We start from the raw sequence: 8,794 nt of genomic DNA, 5'->3' as shown, positions 1-8,794 counted from the left end.
GCCGGCTGGAGCTCCTTACGGCTCTCTCTGTTCACAATGAATTTAAGGGTAGGTGACCACCCGCCCCCCTTGTCAGCATAAAGCAAAGGAGCGCGGTTTGTTGTTTCCTTTCAAACGCGGCTGCTGGAAGCCGCGCGGGCAAAGGGCGGGGGGGGCCCGGCAGGGCGGAGAGCAGACGGGTGAGGGTGCAGAGCGGGCCAATCAGATGGCGCGGGAAGGCTGGGGGGGGGGCGGATCGCTGATAGGCTGCCAAGGCACGTCAATTGCCATTCTGTCCGCCAATCAGATTGCCGGAGGGGCGGGTGTCGGAGGCTCCGTACTGCGCATGAGCAAACTGCGAGTACTGATGGGCCAAGAGAATGATGATTGACTTGTCTTCGGCAGCCAATCGTGTTGCGGAAAGGGGCGGGTGCTGCTCTCTCCCTACTGCGCCTGCCCTCACTGCGAGCTCTGATAGGCGGAGAAAATGGTGATTGACGTGCCTAGGCAGGCTATCATTTTGCCGGAGGGGCGGGCGTTGCGGGCCTCTGGGCGCCGGACGGAGCATCCAATAGGAGGACAGCGTGGTGGGGTGGAAAGCAGCCAATCAGCGCGGGTCCTGGCGAGCGGGTCCGTGGTGTCTCGGGGTGGGTACCGGGAATTAACGGGAACGGGGGTCGGGGCGGCTGTGGAGCGGTTGCTGCAACCGGTACCCGGGGACCTGGAGGCAGTCGGCTCAGGGTAGCCCTTCGTGAGGTCCCCGGAGGCGGCAGAAAGGAAGGAGGCGACAGAAAGGCAGAGGGGGCCTCCCGCCGCGGAGGTCTCCGGGGCGCGGCGGGTGTCGGTGCCCGCGGAGCCCGGCGGGACGGTGGGAGAGTGCGAGGGGAACGGAGCGGCGAAAGAGGCGGCAGGTGAGTGCGGCCGCGGCGAGGGTGACCGTGCCGTTGGAACGGGGGGAGTGGGATGGGCCGGCGCGGTGAGGAGGCGTTCGGTTCAGTTTCCCCCCTGCCCTTACGGCCGAGTTGGCGAAGCCGGTGGGAGGTGTGTGACCCCGAGGGCAGGTGCGCCGAAGGCTTACGGTCTGGAGCCGTGTGTCCCTCCGGGACAGCAGTCGCTCCGGGAGCGGCGCAGCCCCCGTTAGTCGGGGGGAGACGTTTCAAACCAGAGCTAAGGCGCGGTGGCAGGCTCGGTGGCGTGGCGGGTCGGGCGCCGCTTCGGCGGGAGCTCGGGGCGAGGCCCGGCGGGTTCTGTGTCCTGTACGCGCGGCTTTCGTTCCGCGGCTCTCTGTGTGCGTTTTTGTTTCGTTGCGTTTGTTTTCTGGAGTTTATTTTGCGGGGTTCCCGCGAAACGCGGCACGACCGCTCGCCCGGGGCTGCCGCGGCGGTCTCAGTGCTGCCGCCCTGTGGCGAAACTCGGGTACTGCAGCGCACGGCCGGGGGAAGAGGCGCCGTTTGACCCGAAGCGGTCAGAAGTGCCAGAAACCAACGCCAGAACCGGCAGGAGCTGCGGCTTCGCAGTTCTGTCAGCATTGATCTTAGGACTCTGATTTTGATGCTAGTCGTTTTTACTTACATTACGCTACAGTGTTCTGTTTGGTACTGCTAGTGGGTAACAAATAATTGTGCTGTACCACAACGCGAGAGGATAATATTTCATAGACTTATACTGCCAAAGAGTTTGCAAGTGTATTGAAAAGGGGGGAATTCAAGAGAAGCTACCAAGTTAATGTATACTGCGATGAAGTTATAGAAGATGTACCCTTCATTAACCGGTTCACGTGGGGTAAATGCTTTCTGACCGCCTGCACGATGAGGGGATATTTTTCACCTTTTAGATCCTTCTGCATGACAAGAGGGAGACAGAAGATTTAATAACACATTGTTTAGAAGCTGAGAGCTTAGTTTATATTTAACTAATAGATGTGTTGTCAGTGAGAAACTAAACATTTATAACTAACTTCATCAATTATTTCTTAGGTTAGATATATTGTATGTTCAAAATTTAAAACAATTGTAATTAATATGTAGCAACTGTGTGATTATAAGCAATGCAAGAGCATCCAGTCGTGGGAGCACTTGCAGAGGACGACCCCCAGAGCTCCCCAGTGCAGATGAAAGAAACATTGCCTGCTTAACGGTGTAATTGACTCTGCTGTCAAGCTTATTTCTCCGTTTCAGTACGAGCCCATCCCGTGGCCTCACAGGGCTGTGTCCTGTGGCGGTGCTGTGGGGAAGGGGCGAGATGCTTTCCTGCACCGGTGGATGTGTTTGCTTTTATGCTGAGCGTGTCCTAAACGGTGTCAGTTTGTCTTAATGCTGTCTGGCGTTGCTGCAGTTGCTCTGGTTTTTTGAGGATGCCTTGTGTTTTGGGGTGGCCCGTTTCCCTCGAATCCTCCGTTAGCTCAGCTGCTCTCCTGTCCCTTCTTCTGACTAATTCCTCTGCTTTCTCCTGCTCTATTTTTTTCAGAGGCTGAACTCTAATTTGGAATTTCTGTGTTTCTGAGGGGGAGCTGTGAACGCCCGATGCTCAGCAGACCCCCCAGCCCAGGCGGGGAATGGAACCTGGGGAGCAGCGCCCAGGTGGGAGACGCGGCGCCGTCCTCCGTCCCCAGCGTGCGGCAGAGGAGCAGGAGGCGACAGCCGGCCGGGGGCAGATGCCGGGTGCGTCCCCAGCTCGCCAGAGCTCCCCCCGAGCCTCCTCCCGCGGCCCCGCTCGCCCCGTGCAGCCGCTCCCAGCTCCGGCAGCTCCTGCGAGCCCGTCCCGTGTTCCTGGGCCGCTCCCAAGCCCCGTCGTGAAGGCGGCAAGCCGGCCCTCGGCACCTCTCCGGTGGCCCCTGCGGAAGGAGCAGGCTGGGGCAGGGGTGAGCTACGGTGCTAACGGCCGCTGCTTCTTCTCTCCCTCTCCCAGAGGCCGCGCTGAGGATGTGGCCGTTCGCTCCCAGCCCGGGGGATGCCGTTGGCTGCGCCCGCCTCGGGCTGGCGAGGCTCGTCTGGCAGCGTGGCGGGAGCAGGGACAGGGGAGCACGTCCCGTGCGTGGGCGGGGGCTGCTGCTGCTGGAGCCAGAGAGGTTGGGGAGAGGTAAAGAGGAAGAAATGCGGGGCCGTCGGCCCAACGTCCGCTTCCTGCGGCGGGCGAGAGAGCGAGCCCCTCTCTCCGGGTGGCGAAGGCTCCCTCTGCGCGGCGTGCGGCGGGCCGGGGGCCAACGTGCGCGGCAGGGTCCGTGCGCGTATCCTGGAGCGGGACGGCTGCCTGGCGAGCGAGCCAGCGAGGCTCCATGTCCCCGAAGCCTCGTCTCGTAGGAGCCCTGACACCCCACCGTGTTCTCCTAGGCTGAGGACGGCCGAGCGCCCCGAGTTACCGGAGAGGAAGGGAGGAGAGAAGGAGACGGGAGCGTCTGAGCTGTTAGAAGCCTCCTGGCAGCCACCGAAAGCGAGAGCCGCTGTGAGTCCCTGGCCCTCGGGGCCTCGTCCCCGGCTTGTGTGTCCTGGTGCCTCCCTGCCCCTCCGTCTCCTTTTTCCCCACGCTTTCTCTGGCCCGTTCTTTTCCCTGCCATTAGTTTCCTCTCTGTGTCTGTATGTGCTGCTCTGTCTCTTTCCTTCCTCCCTCCCTTCGCCGTCTCTCTCTCTGTGCCTTTGTCGTGCTCGGCGTTGCCGGCTTTCTTCATTCCGTACGGCACTGTTCCCGTCCTCGTTCACGTTCTGAGCCTTTGTGCCGCCCCGTTTTTTTTTCTCTCTTTTTATTTTCTTTTTTCCTGTCCTCCGTCTCTCCGCGGGGCTCCTCATTCCTCTCTTTCTTCCTCCAAGCCCCTGTGTTCCCCGCGGTCTCTCGCTCTGCCATCGTTTTTGCCTGTTGCCCTCTCTCTTGCTTCCCGTTGATAGGAGGAACAAAAATCTTGTAGAAAGCCCTTGGCATAAGGCAGCAAGACCAGGCCTAACGGAACAGAAACCTAACAGAGAAACACTAGCTCTGTAGGGACTGGAGGTGGGGCAAAGCGGGATGTCGTTGGCTCGCAGGCTGGGAAAATGGGACGTTCCACTAAATGGAGAAGGAGCTACTTGAGTAGCAGCACAAAATGACAGCGGGCGTGCTCAAGACATGAGGTCGAGGAGCCAACACCGGGGCAGGGGGCACCGGGCTGCAGGGGCACCGGGGACCGCTGGAGACCCTTGATGGACACTGGCATACCAGAGATGGACTGCCAGCGAAGGGTGGGGTTATGGAAAGAACTTCTGTTTAATGCACTAACTAAGCGGTAGAAGCAAATGAATATGCAATAGGTGTATGTAAAGAATACCAAGAAGCGTGAATCACACGTACGCTCAAATACAGGGGCCATCCTCTGAGCGTGCGGTGCGCTGTATTGAAATTGCCCGCCGTTTCACACTTTCAGAACAGCGTTAGAGAGTCTTTTTTGCCGACTTTTTGGTATCTCTCCGCGTCCCGTGGTTCCTCGCCGTGTCCCCGTGTCCCGCTCCCTGCCCGTGGTCGCGTTCCTCTCTGTCCCGTTGACCGTGCCGGGTTTTTTTCCTCCGTCTCCGCGCCGCTGCCGCCGCGCCGATTTGTTTCTTTCTGTGCCCTGTTCCTGGTGCTCTTCCGGCCTCTTTTCCTCTGTCCCCGCCGCTGCTTTGATCTCTGCCTTGTTTTTTCAGAGCCCTGTCCCTTTTTTCTCTTCTCGCTTTTGAAGAGAAGCTGCCAAGTTAACGTATACTGCGATGAAGTTATAGAAGGTGTACCCGTCATTAACCAGTTGACATGAGGTAAATGCTTTCTGACCGCCTGCACGATGAGGGGATATTTTTCACCTTTTAGATCCTTCTGCACGACAAGAGGGAGATGGAAGGTTAAGTAACACGTTGTTTAGAAGCTGAGAGCTTAGTTTATATTTGACTAATAATTAACAGATGTATTGTCAGCGAGAAACTAAACAATTATAACTAACATCGTCAAATGAAATAAAGAACGTGGCTTAGCAGTGCTGCTGACTCTGCCGTCCCGTTTCTTTCCCCGTTTCAGCCGGTGAGCCAGCCGGAGGACCCGCTCTGTCCGGCCGCAGGGCCCGTGGAGCCGAGGACTCTCTTGGCGCACCCCGGGGATGTCTCTGGAGAGACTCCTCGTCTCGGTCGGATCGCCGCGGGGACGGACGAGGACCTCTGGTGAGAAGTCTTTCTTCTCTGAAATTTGGGACCGGTCACGTGCTCGCGAACTGTCCGTAAGTCGTGGTACGGAATTTCGGCAGGATAGCGTGGACGGGGTTGCGAGCACCTTAGAGGTATACAGTAGTTGCTGTGGAGTTGTTTGTGCGGCCAGCTTTTGGTGTTGGTTGTTCCCGTGCTCCGTTGTGGTGCAAAGCTGGCTCTGTATGTAGCCGTGAAGCGTACCGTAGTTGGGTTTAATTCTTGGATGTGCCTTGGTTCTGACTATGCACTTGAACACCGAAAACTACAGCAGGAGCTGCTGTGGCTTTAACTTGCGAGGAGTGTGAGCGTTGTGGAGCCATCTGTGTTGCAGAGTGTCCTAATTGCGGTGCTGAGTGTTAGAGAGATTTGAGCTGGGTACCGGAATTGTTTTGTTTTGGAGACGGTGGGATAAACTTGGAGTACAACTTGTGAGGGCGGTGTGTCGTGGGTAGGTTTGAGTATTATCTGTGGAGTACTGCTGTAGGTGTTAATAGTTATTTGCTCGTATTTGTTACAAGATGAGCCGTGTCGTTCCGTGTGACGCGTAATGGGAGGACGGCGTAGTAGCGGTATTCTGAAAAAGAGCCCGTTCGGGTGTATTTTAGCTCACAGGAAAGAGATTGAGGAACCACCTGGTGATAATGTGAATAGAGAAACCTTGATGAAATCTTGTGAGCAGAGGCCATTGTATAAATTGGACAAGGAAGGAAAGGCTGTGCGCAAAGCGCGGTGCTGCACCCGGAAGGAGGCGAACCTGTGAGGAAGAGTGATCGAGAAGGAGGGTTGGAGCGCACCTGTGAGTCAAGAGGGCCCCAGAAAGAAGACACGGGTGGTGGAACCACAGGTCAGGAGAGCTCAAGGAAGGAGAAAGGTGATTGGGGCAGTATGGGTTTTTCTAGCTCACGCGCTAATGGAAACAGTTTGGATAATAAAAGAAATGTATTCAAAACCAATAATTAAAGGCAGGGAATGTTTATATGCTATGTATTGGATAGACCTGAAGGTGTATTTGTTCCTAGAACAAAGGTGAAGTTACAATGGTAATTAACTGAAGATGTGAATTTCCAGATTGCATTGGCAACATACGCAGGGAACATATCAGTTTATTACCCTCAACATAAACTGTGGGCTGAAATTGGTAATTTACCGTTGTATGGCAAGTGCTGCTGTCAGCAACGACAAGACTGAATTTACCGATGCCTCTGGTTGCTCACGTAAAGTTGTAATTACATGGCTAAACTCAGATACCCAGTGTTGCAAACACAAGGTAGAAAAAGGAGACCAAGGGTCAAACAAGTTCTTGAGCTGACAGCTGTTAGGATCGCTTTTGAGTGTTCTGTAATGAGCCTTTGAATGTTGTAACTGACTCATTATGCAGCTGGCATACTTAACCGCCTGGAAGCTTCTTTTCTTAAGGAAGAGGATGATCCTCTTTTGATGGCTGGATTGAGAATGCTATGGTTCCTAATAAATCATAGGCGTCATGGTTTTTATGCAGCGCACATCCGCTCTCGCGCTGCCCTTCCAGGACCTCTTGCGGAAGGCAATAGGAGGGCCGATGCACGAGCTGTGCCGCTTACTGTGCCTAAAGCCTTGGAGCAAGCTAAATTATCACATCAACTCTTTCACCAGAATGCAAAGTCGTTAAAACGACAATTTCAAATTACAACGGATCAGGCCAGGAGCGTTCTTATGTCCTGCCCTGATTGCCAACAGTCGGCACCCGTGCCATCCAAAGAGGGTGTTAATCCAGGAGGGATTACTGACAAGTACGGCCAGCTGATGTAACGCGTTGTTCTGAATTGGGTAAATACGTATGTGTTTCTGTAGACGCTCATTCCAGATTTCTCGTTGCGGCTGCACGCACTGGTGAAAGAGCACGGGACGTCTGTAAACAGTGGTTGGCGTGTTTTGCTGTTTCAGGAGTTCCAGGATATGTAAAACCAGAGGAAAGCGGAACGCACGCTGGATTAGAGGAGCGATCCCCCGAGTGCCCAGCGCGCCGTAATAAAAGTGCCTGCTTTTTAACACTTTCAAAACAGTGTTAAAGAGTCTGTTTGCCGACTTTTCGGTATCGTTTTCTGGCGACGAGGATGGGATAATCTGCCTGACCTCCCGTGGACCCCAGGATCTCTGGGACCTTGTGCCGGCACCGGGGAATTCCCGGAAGGGATCACGGATCCTCGGGCCAGCTCGGGACGTGGGTAAAACCCCATCAATGAGATAAGGCACTTTCATAGTCTGGTTTGTTTGCAGGCTGCCTGCGCGAGACGTGGGCGACACCAGCGCGTTGGGTCTGCGCGTTTTGGTAAATTGGGTAAATTAAAAAGAAATAAAAAACCAAAGAGGAAAATGAGAAAACAATAAATAAAAGAGAAAAACGAGGGAATAGTAATTTGGTAAAGGTACCTTTAGTGATTTTGCTGTTTGTGCCTTAGCAATTGTATGATTGTTTGTGTCTTTAGTGATTTGTTGTTGTTGTTACTTGTGTCTTGGGTGATTTTGTAGTCCAATACTTATGGTTCACCAATTGTCTGTTATTGTGATTGTGAAATAGGTAGTGGACAATGGACAGGAGCGATTCGGAAGAAATCCCCCCCGGGCTGTGTTTTGTGACATTGGAAAAGGATCGTTTGACTCCCTAGGGAACAGCAACCAGGGAATATTGTAATTAATGGTGGCCACTGTAAATAATATTAATATGCTGCACAGGTCTGGGTGGGTATACCCGAGATGTGTAGTATAGTAATGCACTACATGTAATATATAATGAGATATGTTTTAAATCATATATTGTCTATTATATAATGCATATTACACAATACAAAATGTTACATACGCATTGTATTTGAAAAAGGACAATCAGGGAAAGAAATTGAAACCAGTAAAAGGTTTGTTGACGAACAGATATTGGTGTAGAATACACAGAGAACATTAGATCAGGATTGTCCCTTGGTGAATGCAGGGTGGCATCCTGATGTCCTTATATCGGGGGACAGGCTGAATTGGTATGGACAGTGCATTTTATACGGGATTGGACACGCTGTGCCTAAAGCTGTAAATACGCCAAAGCCTTCTGAGATAAAACAGGATCGTCTGTGCCTCATTTGCTACACCCCTTTATCTGTTTCCCAAATTACGATTTAGACTGTATTTACCATTGTAAAAATAAAGCTTTCCCCCTTTAATTTTTGTCATGTATTGTAATTCATAGAGATATTGGAGCCCGTCCTACCTAAACTGTAGAAAAGACAGCAGCCATGTGTATTTTTAAATAAAGATTAAATCAAGTCTGCTAGCCCATTATCTCTAAGCGTTCTACTGTGATCACCTCCCTCCCAAGGTTTTGTGTCTATTGTATCAGGGCCTGACACCCACGGCCACAGTGGATGAATCGCCATGGGCACAGCACCAGGACCCGCTTGTTGGTGTCCAGGGTATCCACTCCAGCAGACACTGTTAGTAAAAGAGCACATCATGAAACTGGAGAACCATCTAATTGTGTCATTATACACATTCACTGCTCTTTTTTCTGCTTTATACCCCTGGTAGCTTTTTAAAATGGCACAGTTTGAAAAGGATTTCTGTTTTGGCCCTGCACACGGAGGCTGATTTTCCTTTTCTAGGGCCTTCCACCC

General features: G+C 53.2%; 1 long non-coding RNA gene across 3 annotated transcripts; it reads left to right on the top strand.

Annotated features, from left to right (window-relative positions):
• Positions 1 to 568: 568 nt before the first annotated feature.
• LOC139827479 (uncharacterized) lies at positions 569 to 8,344 on the top strand. Of its 3 annotated transcripts, none has more exons than XR_011738025.1 (6): positions 569 to 626; positions 2,483 to 2,839; positions 3,309 to 3,420; positions 4,629 to 4,736; positions 4,993 to 5,132; positions 7,080 to 8,344. It is a non-coding gene; the product is annotated as an uncharacterized lncRNA (long non-coding RNA). The 3 variants fall into 3 exon arrangements; XR_011738026.1 differs by having other exon boundaries at positions 606 to 890; positions 2,446 to 2,839; positions 4,664 to 4,736; XR_011738024.1 differs by having other exon boundaries at positions 606 to 890; positions 2,446 to 2,839.
• Positions 8,345 to 8,794: the final 450 nt, after the last annotated feature.

Source organism: Patagioenas fasciata, chromosome 3, assembly GCF_037038585.1.
Source record: "Patagioenas fasciata isolate bPatFas1 chromosome 3, bPatFas1.hap1, whole genome shotgun sequence".
Lineage (NCBI taxonomy): Eukaryota > Metazoa > Chordata > Aves > Columbiformes > Columbidae > Patagioenas > Patagioenas fasciata.
This window is presented reverse-complemented; position numbering and strand designations above follow the sequence as displayed.